Source organism: Sus scrofa, chromosome 13 (assembly GCF_000003025.6).
Source record: "Sus scrofa isolate TJ Tabasco breed Duroc chromosome 13, Sscrofa11.1, whole genome shotgun sequence".
Lineage (NCBI taxonomy): Eukaryota > Metazoa > Chordata > Mammalia > Artiodactyla > Suidae > Sus > Sus scrofa.
In genome coordinates, this window is record NC_010455.5 from 117145812 (window position 1) to 117168104 (window position 22293).

The window sequence follows — 22293 nt, forward strand, 5'->3', positions numbered from 1 at the left end:
TTCCTAATTATAATACTTCATAATATTAAAAGACTATGCATACCACCTGTAAAGAGACATACTGATACCAAAGTGCCAATGACAAACTGTCAACTCAGAAAAGAAATGGGGGCAGAGGGTGTCAAAATATCTGGATAAAGAAAATCAGCAATATAAACAGAAAATCAAATGCTACCAATCGCCTAGACATGTCTGGACTTGTTTTATGAAAGCTCACTCCCACTTGAGGAAATAGCATGGGGCTCCTCCAGTATCTTCTACAGGTTTCCGTCGAAATAAAGGCCTGATAACCTCCCCAAGAAAAAATTCTGGCCAAGAACAAACTTACCTATTATCACATTTTACCTTTACAACGTTTGAAGAAAAGCTACATAGTCTAAAATTTTTTCTTATAATATGTAACAATAAAAATGATGTCAACTACCCCGAAAGAATGTGTGCAGGACAATTACATCAGATATTACTATGCTTTAAAAAAATTTTTTAACAGTAGCATAAAACTAAAATCTACAAGAAGTAGTAAAACGAAGCCTTCTGTAGTAAAACGAAAGCACGAATGGTGGAACATAAAGAGACTCAAAGCAAATGCGGCTGTGTTCAACTACTGCATTAGATTAAAAGAAACTAACTTGATGAATGATATAAATAAAATATTCCTCAGATCATAAAAGCCGTTCAATTTGACGCTTAAAGTGGCATAAATGAAGGACTTACGATGGTTAATGACCCGGTGTGGAAGGGATTGAAGGAACAATAAAGAAAACCAAAGCTTCACAGAGTACCCTGTTTAAGGAAAACGAAAGATCATAGCATAGTTATAATGATCAGACTGGGGCCTACTCTTCACATACTGTATTAAAGACAACCACTTTCTCATTCGGAAAAATCTTCTGAGGAAAGAGAACACAATAAAGAAACAGGTTACCAGCACCCTCAGCAAACTAGGGAAGTCTGTAACTGGAAATTCTGGAAATGAGGGAAAGACGGTGAGCATTATTCAGAGGTCATCAGAAGGCAGAGAGAAGGAATGAGAAAGAGGAAAATAGAAAAATAATTAGTTGAGGTAAGGTACATCGCATAAAGAAGACCCAAAAGAACGCAAGAATCTGGGGGAGAAAAGGCCTGGGTGAATTGGCGAATGTTTTCCAGTCTCAGCTACGACGGTTCCTAATCCTAGGGAACCTTTCACATATTGGAATCAAAGCTACATGTACTTCAGTATCGCCCACATATACCCTACATTCCTAAAATGTGCATGCATAATACAGAAGCGCGCACACACACATACATTCACACGCACGCACCTCAATCCCATAAGGATGCCATCACGAAAGATGGAATCCCCGGTCTCCCACGGGGCGGGGGCAAGCTCGAGGGCCAAGGCAGCTGCACGCCTAGATGATCCAAACAGTACACGTGAAATGCTTAAAAACAACCAGATAAATAAAAGCAGCGCAAACCTGTCACGTGGAGCACAGGTGGAAAGACCGCACCGGAAAGGAACCGCTAGTCCCTTAGCTTCTGGGCTCGTCCTATATTCCCCGAGGCTCGCGATACCCCGCACTTACCGGAACCCCCGGGACTCGACGGAGTCTAGGCGCCGCGTCTTCCCCGGCCACCCGCCGCCGTCCGTCCTGCGCGCTCGAATCTGCCTGGTTCGTCTCCGCCGGGTTCAACTCTGCCTCCCTCCGCGCAACTTTCTCAGCTGGCCCAGGCAAGCCCCCTCCGCAGCTGAAGGCTGACTGTCAAAAGTCAGTGCTACCGGACCCACAGGGAAACAGCTGCAGGAAGTGACTGCGGAACCGGGAGGCGGCGGAGGAGGAGACTGAAGGCGCCGGCCCGGCGTCGCCAGTGCGCATGTCCTTGGTGGAGCAGGCCAGGCGACGGCCGCAGTAGCGGCGGCGGCAGCGGCTCCAGCATCCCGGGCGGGTGCGGTGCGCGCTGGGCATGTGCGGGGACTGTGAGCGCAGGGGCACTGAGGAACAAAGGCACAAGTCAGAGGGCTGATACACCACCGCGGACCCTAAAAGCTGTTTATCATATAACCTGGAAAGTTGATACAGAGCAGAAACCTGAACAGAGTTTTTGCAACTTTCACCTCCAGTCATTGAGATCCCAACTGTTTTCATTCCAGCCCCGCCTTCAGTCTGCTGATTGCCGGCTCAGGCGACTGAGAGGAGCTGCCAAAATATCCAGGATCCTTTAAACTCCTGCGGCAGAACCTTGAAACTGCACCTTCTTCCAGGATAAAGAATTCCAATCACATAAGAATTCCCCCCACCCTCCGACTCGAGAAACACACACACACACACACACACACACACACCCTCCCCAGCACCCAAAGCTGGCAAGATAGAGATGACTTTCTCTTGCTCGCGCTGCTCCCCGTCCCCTCAGCCTCACCTGCAAGACAGAAAAGACCAGGAAGAGACATTTAAGACTAAAATGTCACATCCTCTCATAGTAAACCTCAACGCTTTCAGGGACGACACTGAGAGATGAGTCGAGAGAATTCCAGCTCTAAAATGGTATTAACTAGTAAATTCTCCAATAAGAATACAATAAGAATATTTTCTGGGAGGGGGGGTAAAATATACATAACATAAATTTATCATTTTCACCATTTTAAATGTTCAGTTCAGTGATATTAAGTACATTCACAAGTTGTGTTTATTTTTTAATAATTAATTAAAATGTCAAGGAGATCTACATACAGCAAGATGTGTCCTAATAGTTGTAGGCAAACTACTGCAGCAAATTGAGGCTTTTTCTTTGGCTGAAGCACGCCATCCAATACTATCACCAACAAACCAAATAGAGTGTTTTCTAGAAATAACTTAATATATACAATGATGCTTTAAAAATCGCAACCACTGCTAATGTACACAGGCTATTTGTGCAGTGTAATTCATCATGCCTAGGTAGAAAACAAGAGTTTTTCTGAACTAAGCTTCTGTTTATGTATACGTACTTTGTGCCAAATTTTTAAATGACCACATTGTTTTTAAATAGTCCAGTTTTTTTTTTTTTTTTCTTCCCCCTTTTCTACGGCCGCTTCCCGTGGCATATGGAGGTTCCCAGGCTAGGGGTCTAATCGGAGCTGTAGCCGCCGGCCTACACCAGTGCCACAGTAACGTGGGATCCCAGCCACATCTTCAACCTACACCACAGCTCAGGGCAATGCCAGATCCTTAAACCACTGAGCGAGGGCAGGGATTAAACCCGCAACCTCATGGTTCCTAGTCAGATTCCTTAACCACTGTGCCACTACCGGAACTCCAAAATAGTCCAGTTTGATTTGTCTGCATGTAGCTGTCCAGTTTTCCCAACACCATTTATTGAAGAGGCTGTCTTTTCCCCATTGTGTATTCTTGTCTCAGTTGTCATAGATTAATTGGCAATGTAAGTGTGAAATTTATTTCCGCGTTCTCTATCCTGGTCCATTGATCTATGTGTCTGTTTCTGTGCCAGTACCATACTGTTCTGATTACTGTAGTATAGCCTGAAGACATGGAGCATGATACTTCCAGCTCTGTTCTTTCAAGATTGTTTGGGCTCTTCAGGGTATTTGTGTAATTAGTTTTTCTAGTTTGTGAAGAATGCCATTGGTATTTTGATAGTGATTGCTTTAAATCTGTAGATAGTCTTGGGTAGTACAGTTCTTTTTACAATATTTATTGGAAATCCATGAACGCAGTGTATCTTTCCATCTGTTTGTATCATCTTCAGTTTCTTTCATCAATGTCTTACAGTTTTTGGAGTACAGGTTTTTACCTCCTTAGGTAGGTTTTTTTTCCCAGGTATTTTATTCTTTTTGATATCATGGTAAATGGAATTGTTTCTTTAATTTCTTTTTTTTATAGTTTGTTGTTAGTGTATAGAATTGCAATAGATTACTGTATAATTTTGTATCCTCTGATTTTACCAAATTCATTGATGAGCTCTAGTAGCTTTTTGGTGGTATCTTTAGGATTTTATATGTATAGTATCATAGAAACACTGCAAAAAGTGATAATTTTAGCAGTTCCTGTCATGGCACAGCAGAGACAAATCCGACTAGGAACCATGAGATTGCAGGTTTGATCCCTGGCTTCACTCAGTAGGTTAAGGATTTGGTGTTGCCGTGAGCTGTGGTGTAGGTCGTAGACATGGTTCAGATCTGGCGTTGCTGTGACTGTGGCATAGGCTGGCAGGTGAAGCTCCGATTAGACCCCTAGCCTGGGAACCTCCATATGCCTTGGGTGCAGCCCTCAAAAGACCAAAAAAAAAAAAAGTGATCATTTTAGTTCTTCCTTTCCAATTTGAATCTTTTTATTTTCTTGTTTGATTGCTATAGCTGGGCTTTCCAATACTATGTTGAATAAAAGTGGCAAGAGAGGACATCCTTGTCTTGTTCCTGATCTTAGAGAAAATACTTTCAACTTTTCACCATTGAGTATGATATTGGCTATAGTTTTGTCATATGCGGCCTTTATTATATTGAGTTATGTGCCCTCTATTCCCACTTTGTCAAAAGGTTTTATTTTTTTTTCATAAATGTATGTTGAATTTTGTTAAATGCTTTTTTGCATCTATGGGGATGATCATGTGATTTTTACCCTTCCTTTTGTTATTGTGGTGTATCATGTTGCTTGATTTGCAATTTTTGTTTGTTTGTTTGTTTTGGTATTTTAGGGCTACACCTGTGACATAGGGAAGTTTCCAGGCTATGGGTCAAGTCAGAGCTGTAGCCACAGTCACAGCAATGACGGATCTGAGCCGCATCTGCAACCAACACCACAGCTCATGGCAACACTGGATCCTTAACCCACTGAGCAAGGCCAGGGATCAAACTCGCACCCTCATGGATCCTAGTTGGATTTGTTACCACTGAGCCATGATGGGATATCCCTGATTTGTAGATATTGAACCATCTTTGCATTCCTGGGATAAATCCCATTTGATCATAGTGTATGTTCCTTGTAATGTATTGTTGAATTTGGTTTGTTAGTATTTTGTTGAGGATTTTTGCATCTAGGTTCACTGATGTCAGCCTGTAATTTTTTTTTCAGTGTCATTGACATTCAGTGTCAGTATCAGAGTGAAGCTGGCTTTATAGAATAAGTTCAGAAGCATTCCTTCCACTTTGATTTTTTGGAATAGCTTGAGAATAGAATTCCTTTAAATGTTTGGTAGAAGTCATCTGTGGAGCTGTCTGGTCCTGGACTTTTGTTTGTTTGGAGTTTTTTAATTACTAGTTTACTTTATTACTGGTAATTGGTCTATTCATATTTCTATTTCTTCCTAATTCATACTTTGTTTCTATGAATTTATCCATTCCTTCCAAGTTGTCTATTTTATTGTCATATATTTGTTTGTAGTAATCTCTTATGTTTCTCTGTGGTGTTGGTTGTAACTTGCTCTCTTTTATTTCTGATTTTATTTATTCATTTTTTAATTTCCTTGATGAGTCTGGCTAAAGGTATATTAATTTTGTTTATCATTTGAAAAAAAAACTCGGTTAAATTGATCTTTTCTGTTTTTTAAGTCTCTATTTCATTTACTTCTGTTCTGATCATTATTCTTTCTTTCTACTGACTCTGGGTTTTATTTGCTCTTCTTTTTCTAGTTCCATTAAATGTAATATTTTGATACTCATTTCATGTGAATACAAATTATTTGTGATCCTCTTTCATCATTGGGATGGAAAAAAATTTATTCACCAAAATCAGTGACCGCAGATAATGTACTTGAGGCCATATTCATCTGTTCTAACAAAAATACCACTCCCAACATGCCTACTGCAATCAAGTTATTACTAGAGACAGTCTATCTACAATTATTCTGCAGGAGCTGTATGGCTTCTGCAGAGGTTAGTCTGGTGGATTAAATTAAGACCTAAGGACTAGGGAGTTCCCATCATGGCTCAGTGGTTAATGAACCCAAACTAGTAGCCATGAGGTGGCAGGTTCAATCCCTGGCCTTGCTCAGTAGGTTAAGGATCCGCTGTTGCCATGAACTGTGGTGTAGGTCACAGACGTGGCTCGGATCCCATGTTGCTGTGGCTGTGGTGAAGGCTGGCAGCTACAGCTCCAATTAGACCCGTAGCCTGGGAACTTCCATATGCTGCTGGTGAGGCCCTAAAAAGACAAAAGACAAAAGACAAAAAAAAGAAAGAAAGAAGAAAAGACCTTAAGGACTATTATCTTTGCACCCTTTAGATATTTTAGAGAACTCCACTATATTCCCTGGGATACAAATTGTTTTTGATTTACTATTTTGGTCTGAGGTAAGGTTGGGAAGTTCCAAGGACTTCCACTTGGTTTTCGCTAGTATGATAGTTCTTACCTCACAAACCAAGATCAATTTTGGGGCTCTGACATGCTCAAGATAACCAAGAAGGCCATTCTCAATTCAGCAACATGAAAATTAACACGTGATGTGTCTGAATCTAATGGACCAATGAGAAGTCAGACTTTGGTCAGGATTCCATTTATTATCTGGACCCTGATGTGCTCCCACATTAATAGGGGGTATTATGGACTATATGTTCATGTCCCTCAAAAGTTAATGTGCTGATGACCTTACCCTCAATGTGGCTGTAATTTGAGATGAGTCCTGTAAGTCCAAATTTCCCAGTAATTCCTGGTATATAAAAATATTAAAACATATAAAAATTAAACAAATGTAAAACATAAATTTGTAAAAAAAATAAATAAAAACACAAAAAGGATAACTATTGATTTTTCTTGTGGACTTATGTGACAAAATGTTTCAATAAAAAATATTCATGGAGTTCCCTCTGTAGCACAGTGGGTTAAGGATTCTACTACAGTGGCTCAGGTTGCTGTGTAGACTTGGGTTTGATCCCACACCCGGCACTGTGGGTTAGGGATTCGGCATTGCCTCAGCTCTGGCATAGATTGTAGCTGTGGCTCTGATCAGTTCCTGCCAAGGAACTTTGATATGCCATGGCTGAAAAAGAAAAAAAAAATCACAACTTTCCCCCAAAATCTTCAAATAAATTTAATGCTTCAGAAAGATTACACAGGTTAATTCATTGGTTTTAAGTATCTCCAGTTCACTGATATATATAATCCCTGGGATAGAATCACCTCAATTTGAGAAGCACCACCTCAATTTCCCTAAAGATTATCCTTGTATTATGCTACATCTGAACACTTTCAGTTTTGACTGATTTTGTAGCTTTCTCACATCAGTGCTTTCACTTAGTGATATTTTGTTTTTATGCCATCAATTTACATGAAGTGGTGTCAGTCCAGTTTGCAATAATAGGTTGGGTAGATTAAACCACAGAAATCTATTTCTCACAGTTCTGGAAGCTGGAAAATCTAAGATCAAAATGCTGGCATATTCAGTGTCTAGTGAGAGCCCTCTTCCTGGTTGGCATATGGCCATCTTCTTCCTGTCTCTTCATGGCAAAGAGGGAGTGCGAGAGGAAGAGAGGGAAAGAAAGAAAAGGAAAGAGAGTGAGCACTCTTAGGTCTCTTCTTAAGCAGGCACAATTCTCACCATGAGGACTCCGCCCCCATGAGTTCATGACCTCATCTAAATCTAATTACTTTCCCAAAGCCTCACCTCCCAAGACCATATATATGATCAACTTTGGAACATGAAAAACATTAATATGTAACTCATACTAGAGCTCTTTTAGGTATATCGTTGAGAGCATTTTCTGTCATTTCATATAATGACCTCTTTATGCAGTTCCATGAAATAAATTAAATTTCTTTTATATCTCAGTCTGGGGTATGGTGGTAAACAAGTTTCTTTTCCCCACAAAACTTCTTTTTTTTTTAAATTAATAATACAGAATCTTTAACTTGATCACTGTGAAGCCATTTGCCAAAATGGACCCCAGCAATCCCCAGTGATCCCATTCCTGTGTGGTTGCACCCCACAATGTAATAGGGTTTATTTGTGTGAGCAACAGAATACTATAGAAGTAACAGTATGTCATTTCCAAGACTAGATCATAAAAGGCAATATGGCTTCCCCTCTTGCCTTCTGTCTTAAATTACTCACTCTGGGAAATTCAGTTGCCATGCTCTAATGACACTCAGGCAGCCCTGTGGAGCAACATGGTGAAAAATTAATGCCTTCTGCCAACAGCCATCCAGGAACCAAGACTATCAGCCTCGGCCAACAGCCATGTGATGAACTATCTTGAAAATGAATCCTAGAGCCCCAGTCAAACCTTCAAACAACCGCAGCCCCTGCTGACATCTTAAAGTCAACCTCTTGAGAGACGCTGAGCCAAAACCCCCCAGCTACACCCCTTCTAGATTCCTGATCCTAAGAGATAATATATGTTTGATATTTTAAGCAGCTAATTTTTGATTTGTTATACAGTAATGTATAATTTATCAGTCTGTTTCCCTCTTCTTTTCTCTGTTAGGAATCCTAGATTCAAATATGAAGCTCACCTCTAAAATTTGTACAGGACTCAGCATGTATTTTTGCACTCAAACATTATTTCCTTATTTTTATTTTTTATCTAAATTTCATCTTCTATTTATTTAAATTTTTTTTACAATATATGCTAAAGCCACCTAAAATACTTTTTATGGGATTGAGGCAAAGTATTTTTATGATGAAATGAATAAATATAACCATAAAAAGATAAAAGGATATAAACAAAGAAGTAAACATTTCATGTTAAACCCAAGTTGGATGCTTTCTTCAACATGGAAGAAAGGAAGTTATTATCTGAGGCTTTCTTAAAGGATTTGAATACAAATTCTAGTTAGAAAAAATAAAAATATCAATAAAAGTAGAAGTTATTTGAAATGAAGATTATGCTTTTATCCTCTGGGTAATGGTTCCAAATCACTAGTCCATAAAGATAATTTTACCAATCTTACAGAAAATGAAAAAAAAATTAGGGCTGTCAATTTTCCATTAAATTAAATTTATCTAATTTAAATTTGACTGTCTATTGAGATTATATTATTTCTAATCTTGTAACTTATTTTAGAATATGATAATGCTGGTGTATTGTGGGGTTTTTTTAATCTTCTTAATCACACAGTTTCCCCTTTTCTCCCAATATTTACATGTTTTTGTTTGGTTTTGTCTTATTAAATGTTTCCTGTGCATGAAACCACTAAGTACAGAAACCACTGCTCCTAGCAAAGTATTGAGGGATGGTGGTGGAGTTGGCAGAGTGCACAAATCTCAAGGCAGGGGAATGTTTGAGGAAGAAAAACACGAATTTTCAATATACCCTTTGTTTTCATAAGGCTAACTCTAGAAGGGAAAGCTCAGCTAACATGCATCTCAGGCCCTCCCCTCCCAACCTGGTTGGGTTTCAATGCTCCAGAGCAGTAGACAGGTTCCTACCTTTAAACCTTGGGCCTGTAGAGATAATACAAGCAATTATCCAATATTTTTGCTCACTTAATATTATCTATAAAGAATGGCTCCAGATAATATATGTAACTGTGTTCCAGAGCTATAGAACTACTAGGCATAACTAGTCAGATACCATTAAAAGTGGTCTAAATTCATGGCAGGTTTTTATGTATGTGTCATCTTATAATTACTAGGTACAAAAATATAAATGCTATGAGATAGGCATCATAAATTTTTAAAAATATTTTCAACAAGAGGCCCTTGTAATAGTGGGGAACTGGTGCTAAGTAAATGTTTTTGGATGGGTTATATGGTCTTGAATGCAGAAAATAGAAAAGAAAGAATGAAGCACTTGAATCTTCTTTCCCATAATACAGACTCCTGGAAAAGGTTCCTAATAGTGATAGACTCTCAGTTTGATACATAACTTTTTTTTTTTTTTTTTGTCTTTTAAGCACTACGCTTGTGGCATTGGCAAGTTCCCAGGCTAGGGGTCTAATCAGAGCTACAGCTGCTGTCTACACCACAACCACAGCAGCGTGGGATCCAAGCCTCGACTTCGACATACACCACAGCTCATGGCAACGCCGGATCCTTAACCCACTGAGGGAGGCCAGGGATCGAACCTGCGTCCTCATGGATTCAGATTCGTTTACGCTGAGCCACGACGGGAACTCCAACTTTTTATTTTCTTTATAAGGTTAAGTGGTTCCTTGCTCCTATCCCCAAGTGAAGTAAAATTGCCTCACTTCTAAAGGTGGAATTCTTTCTTTTTTTCCGATTATCCAAAGAATGTGTTCATTATCCTATTTATGAGACAATAACAAGGACAATTTCCATAAACCACTCTAGAAAGTCGGTAATTCATAAAAAGAGCTCCAGTTTCCACAAATAATGTAAGTGGATGGTTACTGTCTGCAGCTTATCATAGAGGAGTCGGGATAATCTGAATCACCTGTGGTGTTTTGAATATTTAAACATCCCTCCAGTACTTAATGTACATTCCATTCCATTTTCTCTTCCCCCAGCTTCAGCTTTCCTTGTGATAGACTGTATATTATAAACTTAGATCTTTCCCAATATTGGATATTGAATCCTTTTAAAAATAGAAACACATGTTCAGACTTAACATACCGGTTTTTTTCATTATGCGAGGATGAGGACATGTCAGAAATAATTCTGCTACCTTTTAGCAGATGGATTTAAAAGAAGAATGGCAACCAATTAACCTTCCTTTTATCTCAACAACTCTTTCACTATAGTTTTCCTCCCTCTTCAGGAATCATTTTCTAATAAAGGTTTGCATTCACCTCAAATCAGGAGAATAAATAAATCTCAGCAAAGTAAATAGCAAGAAAAATCACTGCACCTTAGAAATTGAAAGAACAACAACCACAAAACCCATCTTAAGTCGAGGCTTGAATTTATAAAAGAGGAAAGTGAGGCCCATGTGTCTTGACTAGTGTCATACCACCACTTATAACAGAAGCCAGAATTAGAATTCAGGGTTCTTGGTGCCAACTTGGAGTTTCTTCATGGTGTAGGAATTCATGGTGTTGCTGGTACAAGTGGATGGGAAATTGAGGAAAAGAAGAAAGATAAAACATTCCAATAAATCATTCCAATTCTAATTTGATAACTCTTAGATGAAACCCCAAGAGGCCCTAAGCCTTCGAAGGGTGGAAGTCTTCCTTCCGGAGTCTCTTCCATCACAGCAAGTGCTAGCTTCAAACAACTTAATTTTACATTTGTCTTGAAAGTCTAGTAATGATGTCATGACAGACCTATTCAGCCAACATTTCCTTCAGAGCTACAAGTTTTCTAAAAGTGAAATAAAAACCAAAGTAGTATTTTCTTTTGCACAGAATAAAAAAGAATAAAAAAGAAAAAAGGGGTGAAGGGAGAAAGAGAGAATAACATTATAATGCGCATGTGAGAGTTAAAGCCAATGAGCACGTTAAATGGTATTTTCTGATCTTAATTCACTTATGTATGTTTCTCTCTCTCTCTCTCTCTCTCTCTCTCTCTCTCTCTCTCTCTCTCTCTCTCTCTCTCTCTCTCGGGCATGTCAACACATGCAGAAATTTTGGGGCCAGAGATTGAATGCCTGCCACTGCAATGACAACCTGGATCCTTAGCCCACTGAGCCACCAGGGAACTCCTAAGTTTCTTTTTAATTATCAAGAAATGATACAATCTATGTCATTTTTTTTTTTTTTGTCTTTTGTCTTTTTTGTTGTTGTTGTTTCTATTTCTTGGGCCGCTCCCGCGGCATATGGAGGTTCCCAGGCTAGGGGTTGAATCCGAGCTGTAGCCACTGGCCTACGCCAGAGCCACAGCAACGCGGGATCCGAGCCGCATCTGCGACCTACACCACAGCTCACTGCAACGCCGGATCGTTAACCCACTGAGCAAGGGCAGGGACCGAACCCGCAACCTCATGGTTCCTAGTCGGATTCGTTAACCACTGTGCCACGACGGAACTCCTTTTTTTTTTTTTTCTATGTCATTTTTAAACAGTAAAAAATCATCATCAGGAAAACATTAACAAACTTTGAGCAAATGGAGTACAAGAACCCAAGAGACAACAACATAGGACAGGGATATTCCAATTTGCATCACATTCCATTGCACTTCCTTAGAGTGTTCTCAATTTTTTAAATTATTTGTTACCTTTGTACCCACAATTCCTTGAATTTTATATCAGATTCTTTCACTGACTTAGCTTTAATATATAGAATCTAATCTGAAAAATCATCGCTACACACAATTAAATAGCACCATCATTATGACACTTAATTTTTATTCAAATTTTAATTATAGCTTAAATTTTAAAATGAAATATGAAGGGAAGCACGCCTGAAAAACCAACAGAATATCATGTTAATTAAAAACAACATGACAGGCATTCCCATCATGGCTCAGCAGTTAACAAACCCTACTAGCATCCATGAGGAAGCAGGTTCTATCCCTGGCCTTGCTCAGTGGGTTAAGGATCAGGCGTTGCCATGAGCTGTAGCGTAGACTGCAGACACAGCTCAGATCCCACATTGCTGTGGCTGGGGTGTAGGCTGGCAGCTACAGCTTCGATTGGACCCCTAGACTGGGAACCTCCATATGCTGCGGGTGCGGCCCTAAAAAGACAAAAAGACAAAAATAAAAATATAAAAAATAAAAACAACATGACAAAGGAGCTATATGAAAGGCTAACAGATACATACTCAACATCACCAGTAACTAAGAAAATGCAAATTGAAACTACAATGAGATATTACATGGCAACTGTTAGAATGGCCATCGTCAAAAAGACAAAGGATAATAAATCTAGTGTGGACATGGTGGGATTGTAAATTTGGACAGCCTTTATAGAAAACAGTGTGGAGGGTCTTTAAAAAATTAAAAATAGAACTACCATGTAATCCAGAAATTCTACTTCTGGGAGTATATCCAAAGAAAACTAACATGCTAACTCAGAAAGATATCTGTACCCCCACATTCACAGCAGCATTATTTATAATAGCCAAGACATGGAAACAACCTTAATGTCCACTGATGGATGAATAAAGAATTTGTGATATATATATATATATTATATGATTAATATATATATTCCATTATATAATATATATATTCCATTATATATTACATTTCCACCATAAAAATGAGGAAATCCTACAGTTTATGACAACATGGATGGACCTGGAAGGCATTATGCTAAGTGAAATAAATCAAGCAGTGAAAGACAAATACTCTATGATTTCACTTATATATATACAGTAACTTTAAAAAACATCAAACAAATAACCCAAACTCAGAAAAAGAGATCAAACTTCTGATAAGCAGAGGTTGAGGGTATGGCGAGGGGGAGTTGGAGGAAGGTGATCAAAAGGTACAAACTTCCAGTTTTAAGATAAGTAAGTATGAGGGGTATAATATACAATAGGATAATTAAAGCTAGTAACAACCACCAGTATATACAGTGGTTGTTTGGATAGTAAATCCTAAAAGTTCTTGTCACAAGCAGATTTATTTTCTTTTTTCTTTTCTTCTTTCCTTCATTTTTATTGTATCTACATAAGAAGATTGATGTTAGCTGACCTACTGTGGTAATTACTTCACTATATATGTAGATCAAACCATTGTGCTATACACCTTATACTTACATATTGATGTATGTCAATTATTTTTCAATAAAATTGGGGTAAGAGTTCCCATCATGGCACAGCAGAAACGAATCTGACTAGTATCCACAAGGATGCAGGTTTAATCCCTGGCTTCTCTCAGTGGGTTGGGGATCCAGCGTTGCTGGGATCTGTGTTGTAGGTCGCAGACGAGGTTCAGGTCCTGCATTGCTGTGGCTGTGTTGTAGACCAGCAGCTGTAGCTCCGATTCAACCCCTAGCCTAGCAATTTCCATATGCCTTGGATGTGGCCCTAAAAAGACACACACAAAAAGGGGGTGGGGGGCGGGAACATTACATCAACTTTATTACACTAGATGGCAGCAAATAATTAGAAGGGCCAAATAGAAGAAAATCTGTGTATTACATAAATATTGAAGCACTGGAGTAAAGACATAATGGTAACATTTGAGAAACAAAAACAGAACCTGTGTGACTCCTAAACATGCTTTAAGATTTATCATTTATTTATTCCTTTATTCAACAAACATTAACAACTTACTAAACACATACTTGGGTTATTACAAAGTGCTATGGGAGTACTTCCTCTCTGCTGATTTTATAATTTTTAAACACTATATGAGGATTTATTTTGTTGCTATGTTTCTGTGTTTGAAGACTCCCTTTTTACTATTTATAGTAAAACTTATCAAAGTTTTAACTTTGATACATAGTAGGTTCTCAGATTTTACATTCAGTTACTCGCTAGTTTCCAGCCATAGCATGAACTTTCATACTTCTGTAGTTTTTCATATGCTGTTTTCTAAATCTGGAATCATTCTCAGTTCTTCAACACACACACACACACACACGCACACATCCCACCTTTTTCATGTGCTTTCTCTTTGCCTAATCTTCTGTGATCATCATAAACATATCAGAGTTCATTGTTTGTTCCCACAGCATTCTGAGATAGCCTATAACAGCGGTGAGTTCTGTGTAATATCTGACTGTCTCCTCCACTAGACTATGAGCAGTGTGTTGTATCTCTATATAGTCACTATCCAGCACAGCTTCTTTCACAGAAGCTATAAAATTTTATTGAATGATTTAGTTGTATTACAGGAAATCAAGCTTCTATGTTAGAGGTCTGCTTATGACTTAACAAATGCAGATGCCAATCAATATCTTATAATTTGGTGCGGTAGCATACGGATTAGAGTTGTAATAGTGGCCAATACCCCAGATTCCCTCCAAAACAGATTTAAGGTTCAGGTGATATATTGTTATATAATACTAATACTGATACAGGCTGGAGATATTGCAGGTTCTAGACTGCAGCACATTTCTAGACCATTGCCATAAAGTGAGTATCACAATAGTTACATGAATTTTTTGGTTGTCCAGTATATATAAAAGTTCCGTTTACATTATACTATAGTTTATTATGTGTGAAAAAGCATTACGTATAAAAAGCAATATACATATCTTTGTTTTCTTAGGGCCACACCCAAGGTATATGGAGGTTTCCAGGCTAAAGGTCAAATTGGAGCTGTAGCTACTGGCCTAGATCCCCGACCCATTGAGCAAGGCCGAGGATCCAACCTGTGTCCTCATGGATACTAGTGAGATTTGTTTCTGCTGAACCATGACCAGGAATGCCAGCAATATACACATCTTAATTAAAAATACCTTATTGCTAGCTTTTCCACCTGATCTCCCCAACCCACCCCCAGCTTCTCTCAGGCAGCACCAGGCCAGCCCTGAGCTCAGGGTTCCTGATAAGCCAGCACTGCAGCTGTGTTCCTCCAGCCACCATCATGATCATCTACTGGGACCTCATCAGCCGTGATGAGATGTTCTTCCACATCTAGAAGATCCAGGAGATTCGGTCTGGCTGTGTCTACAGGTGGAAGGGGACATGGTCAGTAGGATAGAGGGTAACATCATGACTTGCTCATTGGTGGAAATGCCTCCACTGAAGAGCCGAAGGGCGAAGGTACCAAAAGCACAGTAATCACTGGTGTCACTATTGTCATGAACCATCATTTGCAGGAAACAAACTTCACAAAAGAAGCCTACAAGAAGTATATCAAAGATTATATTAAGTCGATCAAAGGGAAACTTGAAAAACAGAGACCAGAGAGAGTAAAACCTTTTATGACAGGAGCTGCAGAATAAATCAATCACATCCTTGCTAATTTCAAAAACTTTCAGTTCCTTATTGGTGAAAACATGAATCCAGTTGGCATGGTTGCTCTGCTGGACTACCATGAGGATGGTGTGACACCCATATATGATTTTCTTTAAGGGTGGCTTAGAAATGGAAAAAAGTTAAATTTGTCAGTTACTTCAGATCTGTCACCTGTGATCACAAGTGGCTGGCCCCTGCTTTTCATCCACAAAACACCAGGATTTAGACAAATGGGACTGGTGGCACCTTGATGTCATTATCTTGACAACGATTTTTGGTTGTTTTGGAGCAGAGGAATTGTTTTTGAGGGAAAAAAAAAATCACGTCATGTAGGTTATCTAAAAATAAACTCATTTAAGGATGTCTCTTAGTTTAATATATAATATCTAAATCCATGCTGTGTAGCCTTCCTAAAGAAGCTAGAGCCTGGTTGTAGATCACAACCAGTAGGCATAAGACTGTCTTCAGATATCTTCTGCAGTGAAAATCACTTCCCGGACTTGGAATAGAAACAAGAATCAAAAGTAATTGAGTTGAAGCAAAGGGAAAGACCAGGCTCATAGCAGTGCCAACACCTGAAGTGGATTTCTTATACATTTCATCACCTACAAATGGAAGTAGTTGATGGAAGAGATTTACCAAAAGGAAAAAAAAAAAAGACGAATACAGCTGCAAGCAATATACTGTCTGAGCTTATTTATAAAGCAAGTAGGTAAAAAAAAAATGCTAAAAAATGCTAACCAACATCTGAGCCCTCATTGAGTCATAATCTTTTTGCTGGTGGAGGGTTTTGCCTCTATGTTGATGGCTGCTAAATGACCAGAGTGGTCTTTGCTGAAGGTTGGGGCAGCTGTGGTCATTTCTTAAAAATAAAACAATAATGAGGTTTGCTGCATCAATTGACTCTTCCTTTCACAGTTTCTCTGTAGCATGCAATGCTGTTTGATGGCATTTTATCCATAGCAGAACTTCTTTTAAAATATCTATCCTCTCAAACTCTCCCGCTGCTTTATCAACTAAATTTTTGTAATATTCTAAATACTTTGTTGTCATTTCAACAATATGCACAGCATTTTCACCAGGGATAGATCCCATCTCAAGAAAGGATAAGGATAAGCACTTTTTTTTTTTTGCTTATCCTTAAATGGCAACTCCTTATCTGTTGAAGTTTTATTATGACATTGTAGTAATTTAGTCACATTGCTGGTTTCCACTTCTAATTCTACTTCTCTTGCTATTTTCACCACAACTGCAATTAATTCTGCCTCTGAAGTCTTTAACTCCTCAAAGTCATCCATAAGGACTGGAAACAACTTTTTCCAAACTCCTACTAATATTGTTATTTTGACTTCTTCCTATGAATCATACATGTTCTTAATGCTGTCTACAATGATAAATCCTTTCTGGAAGGCTTTCTATTTACTTTGCTCATATCCATCAGAGGAATCACTATCTATGACAGCTATGGCCTACATATTTCTTAAATATTAAGGCTTGGAAATCAAAATTACTCCTTGATCCATGGGGTGCAGAATGGATGTTGTGTTAGCAGCCATGGAAACAACATTAATTTCAAGCTCTTGGGTGATCAGGTGCATTGTTAATGAGCAGTCACATGTGGAAAGAAATCTTTTCTAAATAGCAGATCTCAATAGTGGGATCAAAATATTCATTAAACTATGTTGAAAACAGATGCGCTGTCATGCAGGCTTTGTTTTTCCACTTATAGAGCACAGGCAGAGTAGAGTTAGCAAACTTCTTAAGAGCCCTAGGATATTGGGAATGGTAAATGAGTATTGGTTTCAACTTAGTCACTAGCAGCACTGCCCCTAACAAGAGAGTCATCTTGTTCTTTGAAACTTTGAAGCAAGGAATTGATTTCTCCTCTCTAGCTATAAAAGTTTTTGGTGCCATCATCTTCTAACATAAGACCATTTTATTTACACTGAGAATCTGTTTAGTGTAGCCACCTTCATTAGTGATCTTAGCAAGATCTTCTGGATAATTTGCTACAGCTTCTTCACTAGCACTTGTTGCTTCACCTTGCACTTTTATGTTATGGAGATGGCTTCTTTCGTTAAACCTCATGAACCAACCTCTTCTAGCTTTGAAATTTTTTTCTGCAGTTTTCTTACTTCTCTCAGCCTTCTTAGAATTGAAGAGAGTTAGGGCCTTGCTCTGGATTAAGCTTCAGTTTAAAGGAAAGTTGTGGCTAGTCTGATCTTCTATCCAGACTTCTATCCATGTCAGCAATACTACTGTTTTACTTTCTTAACGTTTATGTGCTCACTGGAGTAGCACTTTCAATTTCCTTCAAGAAGTTTTGCACAACTTGACTAAGTGCCAAAAAAGGCCTAGCTTTTTGGCCTATCTTGGCTTTCAACATGCCTTTCTCACTAAGCTTAATCATTTTTAGCTTTTAATTTAGAGTGAGAGATGTGTGACTCTTCCTTTCGCCTGACACTTAGAGGCCATAGTAAGGTTATAAATTTGTTTAATTTCAGCATTATTGTGTCTCAGGGAATAGGGAGGCCCGAAGAGAGGGAGAGGGACTAGAGAACGGCCAGTCCATTGAACAGTCAGAATACATACATTTATCCCTTAGGTTTGCTGTCTTATGGTGGGGTTCATGGTGCCCCAATTATAATAGTAACATCAAAGATCACCAATCACACAGATCACCACAACAGATGTAATAATAATAACAAAGTTTGAAATATTGTGGGAATTACCAAAGATGACACAGAAATACAGAGTGGATAAATGCTGTTGGAAAAATGGTGCTAATCGGCTTGCTCAACACCGGATTGCCACAAACTATCAATTTGGGTAAAAAAAAAAAAAAAAAGCAATGTCTGCAAAGCATTATAAAATAAGGTATGCCAGTACTAAGAAGAAACTTGAGGTGGAGGAGGAGAAGGAGAAAAGGAATAAAGAATGAGAAGAAAGGAGAGAAGAAGGGGAAGCAGATGGAAAAGAAGAAAAAAGACAGGGAACATTGTGCCAGGCACTGTTCTAAGCAACTTACCTAATTAAATCTTTATAATAACACTAGGGCAGGCACTATTAATATTCCCATTTACAAAAGAGGCTAAAATTGAAAAACATACTCAAAGGCAAAGACAGTAAGTAATGGAGTCTACAATGATTCCACTGACATTTAACTTTGAAAACTACAATCGGACTAATTCAACACTCAAGCCACTACTATACAAAAAAATGTAGGTTTTTTTTTTTTAACATAGCCTCATAATCTCTTGGTTTATCTATTATACAATGTTAGGAACAGGAGTTCCCTTTGTGGTTCAGAGGTAACGATCCTGACTAGTATCCATGAGGATGCAGGTTCAATCCCTGGCCTTGTTCAGTGGGTTAAGGATCCGGTGTTGCCATGAGCTGTGGTGTATGCTGGCAATCGTAGCTCAGATTAGACCCCTAGCCTTGGAACCTTCCATATGCCGCAGGTGCGGCCCTAAAAAGCAACAACAACAAAACAAAACTTTAGGAACAGAATTCAAGTTAAACAGTGTAGAGGCACTATTGAGTACTTCTAACTTATGCTATATTAGAGATCTTTACCAAAGATGATGCAGACTAAGGAATTTGAGTATAATGTTAGGTGATGATATCATGAACAATACAAACCTGTTTAAAATATATTCACACATCTCTTTCTCTTATACATATTTAATTTTTTTCCTTTTCTTGACTCATGTAGCAGACATTGATTGGCCTTTTGTTTGCCTCCTCTCTCCTGTTCTCACTCCCAGAATTTGTATCCCCTTCTATCTCTTTGGGTTTTTGGGTCAACTATCCAGAATCAAAAAAAAATTAACTTCAAAGGAATTAGAGACAATGCAATGAGGAAAAGAAAACTTAAAATAGCAAATAAAGATTACTAATATCATGGAGTTCCCTTGTGGTATAGCAGTTTAAGGATCTGGTGTTGTCACTATAGCAGCTAGGGTCACTGCTGTGGTGAAGATTTGATCCCTGCCCCAAGAACTCCCACATGCCAGTGGCACAGCCTATCCAATTGCTTGTGATAGAACATGATGGAAGATAATATGAGAGAAGGAATATATATATATATGTACATATATATATAATGGGGTCACTGTGTATAGCAGAAATTAACAGAACATTATAAATCAACAATAATAAAATTTAAAACAAAAGAGATTACTAATGTCTTGTGAAATTATAGAAGATAGAACATCTATGAAACAAGAACAGAATGCTAAAAAAGGAACACTCAGAGGCAAGATATGATAGTTATCTATTGCACATGACAAATTATCTCAAAACTAAGTAACTTACAACAAACATTTACTATCTTACAGTTTCTCTGGGTTAGGAATTGGAGATTAGATGGATGAGATTATAATCAAGCTTTCAACTGGGGTTAGTTTTCTGAAGACTTAACAGGGGCTGCAGAATCCTCTTTAATACAGCTTATTACACAGCTATTGGAATGAGACCTTATTTTCTCAGTACATGGAACTTTCCATAACACCATTGTGTGTTCTCCCAACATAGCAACTGATTTCCAGAACAAGTAATCCAAAGAAAGAGCAATAAGAAAGCCACACTGCCGTTTATTACCTGGTATCCAAAAGTCACACACTCTCAATTGAACTTTTCTATAGAAACAAGTCACTAAGTCCAGCCCATATTCAAAGAAAGGGTTATTAGGATTTACTTTTTTTTTTTTTTTTTGCCTTTTTTAGGGCTGTTCTTGCGGCATAGAGAGGTTCCCAGGCTAGGGAATCAGAGCTATAGCTGCAGGCCTACGCCACAGCCACAGCAACACAGGATCCGAGCTGAGTCTGTGACCTACACCACAGCTCACGGTGACGCCAGATGTGTAAAGCACTGAACGAGGCCAGGGATCAAACCCACAACCTCATGGTTCCTAGTTGGACTCACTTCTTCTGCGCCATGACAGGAACTCCAGGATTTACTTTGTGATGGGCACATCAAATAATTTGTGGAAATACTTTAAACCACCACATAAAAGGAAAAATAGCTCTAGGAAATTATAAATATGATCAAATTGTGGCTATCAAAGTAGAAATTTAATAAGCACATTGACAGGTAAAGTTGAGAAAAGATGACAAAAAATCAGCAACGATTATTCTCAGAAAAATGGTAAGAGAAATAGAGCTTTACTCAAGATGCTCAAATTCCCAACTAATTGAAAAGCCAGGGAAGAGAAAACCAATAAATAAAAGATGGGATAATTAAATAAAAGTTGTTTCCAAAATTGAAGGACATACATCTCTAACTTCATAAGAGGGCTTCCCTACCGCCTAACACAAAATATGAAAAATTACCCAAACTAGAATATGATAACACTGGACATAAGTATGAGATCCTAAAGGCTTCCAGAGTGGAATTTCTTTATATATATATATATATATATATATATATATAGTCTTTCTATAGATATATATAGTCTTTTTGTCTTTCTATATATACATATAGTCTTTCTATATATATATAGTCTTTTAGTCTTTCTATATATATATATAGTCTTTTAGTCTTTCTATATATATATAGTCTTTCTATATATATATAGTCTTTCTATATATATATATAGAGTCTTTCTATATATATAGAGAGAGAGTCTTTCTATATATAGAGAGAGTCTTTCTATATATATATAGTCTTTTTGTCCTTTTAAGGCCTCACCCGTGGCATAAGTAATTTCCCAGGCTAGGGGTCTAACCGGAGCTGTAGCTGCTGGCCTACACCATAGCTCACAGCAACGCCAGATCCTTAACCCACTGAACAAGGCCAGGTATCAAACCTGGTTCCTCATGGATGCTAGTTGGGTTTGTTAACCACTGAGCCACGACAGGAACTCCCAGACTTTCTTTTTAATTATAAGTTTCTAAGTAACACTCATCTGGTAATCAAATTCAATATATTTGCATGGGGGCCAAAAATCTTTACATCTATTAAGCTCAGATGGTGTATATAAAAGTTAGTCAAGTTTGGAAACTATTGGTTTAAAGAGTTCTGAGGAGTGAGATAAAACATTTTCATACTCAAGTATCACTTTTCTCTAAAATTGTTCGACATATTTTTCCAATATTCTGACATAAATTCACTTTTTTTGTGGGTGGCAGAAATATTCTCATGTTATAGAATCATGGTGGAAAGAGGAAAAAAGAATGTCTAAAGCACACCTTAAACTAAATTTTACTTCCATGCAACGTTCTTCCTAGATTTATACACAAGGAATGGTAACCTGTTCTCTAAAGGCATTAAAGAAAGAATAAAAGGAAATGACTTAAACTATAGTAAAATAGCCTTAGGGTAAGGAAGTTTCCTGACATTGAGATTTGTCAAACACTAACATGAGTTTCTAGGGATGTTATGAAATATTCACCTTGGAGAATTTTTAGAAAATGTTTCCCATCTGTCTGAGTTTAGAGAATAAGCCCAAAGGAAAGAAGATGGTTGGAAAGACTGAATACATTTGTTTACTCAGTATGTTCTTGTTGAACTACTGCTAAGTGTCTGGTTTTTTAAGACAGCATTTTTCAAATTTATTTGATCATGGGATACTTCTCAAATGAAAGTATGTGAACAGATCTCCATCAAGAAGAACATCTAA

At 38.1% G+C, this 22293-nt stretch overlaps 1 protein-coding gene and 1 pseudogene across 7 annotated transcripts in view; one reads left to right on the top strand and one right to left on the bottom strand.

Moving 5' to 3' along the window:
* ZMAT3 (zinc finger matrin-type 3) overlaps positions 1 to 1828 on the bottom strand; it is a 34368-nt gene extending 32540 nt beyond the window's left edge. For 2 of the 7 annotated variants that reach the window (XM_021069855.1, XM_021069849.1), the window contains exons 1-2: positions 1569 to 1828; positions 1305 to 1394 (exon numbers count right to left, since the gene is read on the bottom strand). The gene's annotated coding sequence lies outside the window, so the exon portion shown is untranslated. Of the gene's footprint in view, positions 1 to 714; positions 784 to 1304; positions 1395 to 1460 lie in introns of all 7 variants that reach the window. The other 5 variants (XM_005670003.3, XM_021069848.1, XM_021069850.1 and 2 more) reach the window with 4 other exon arrangements.
* On the top strand, positions 13998 to 16358 carry LOC110256542 (annotated as a pseudogene).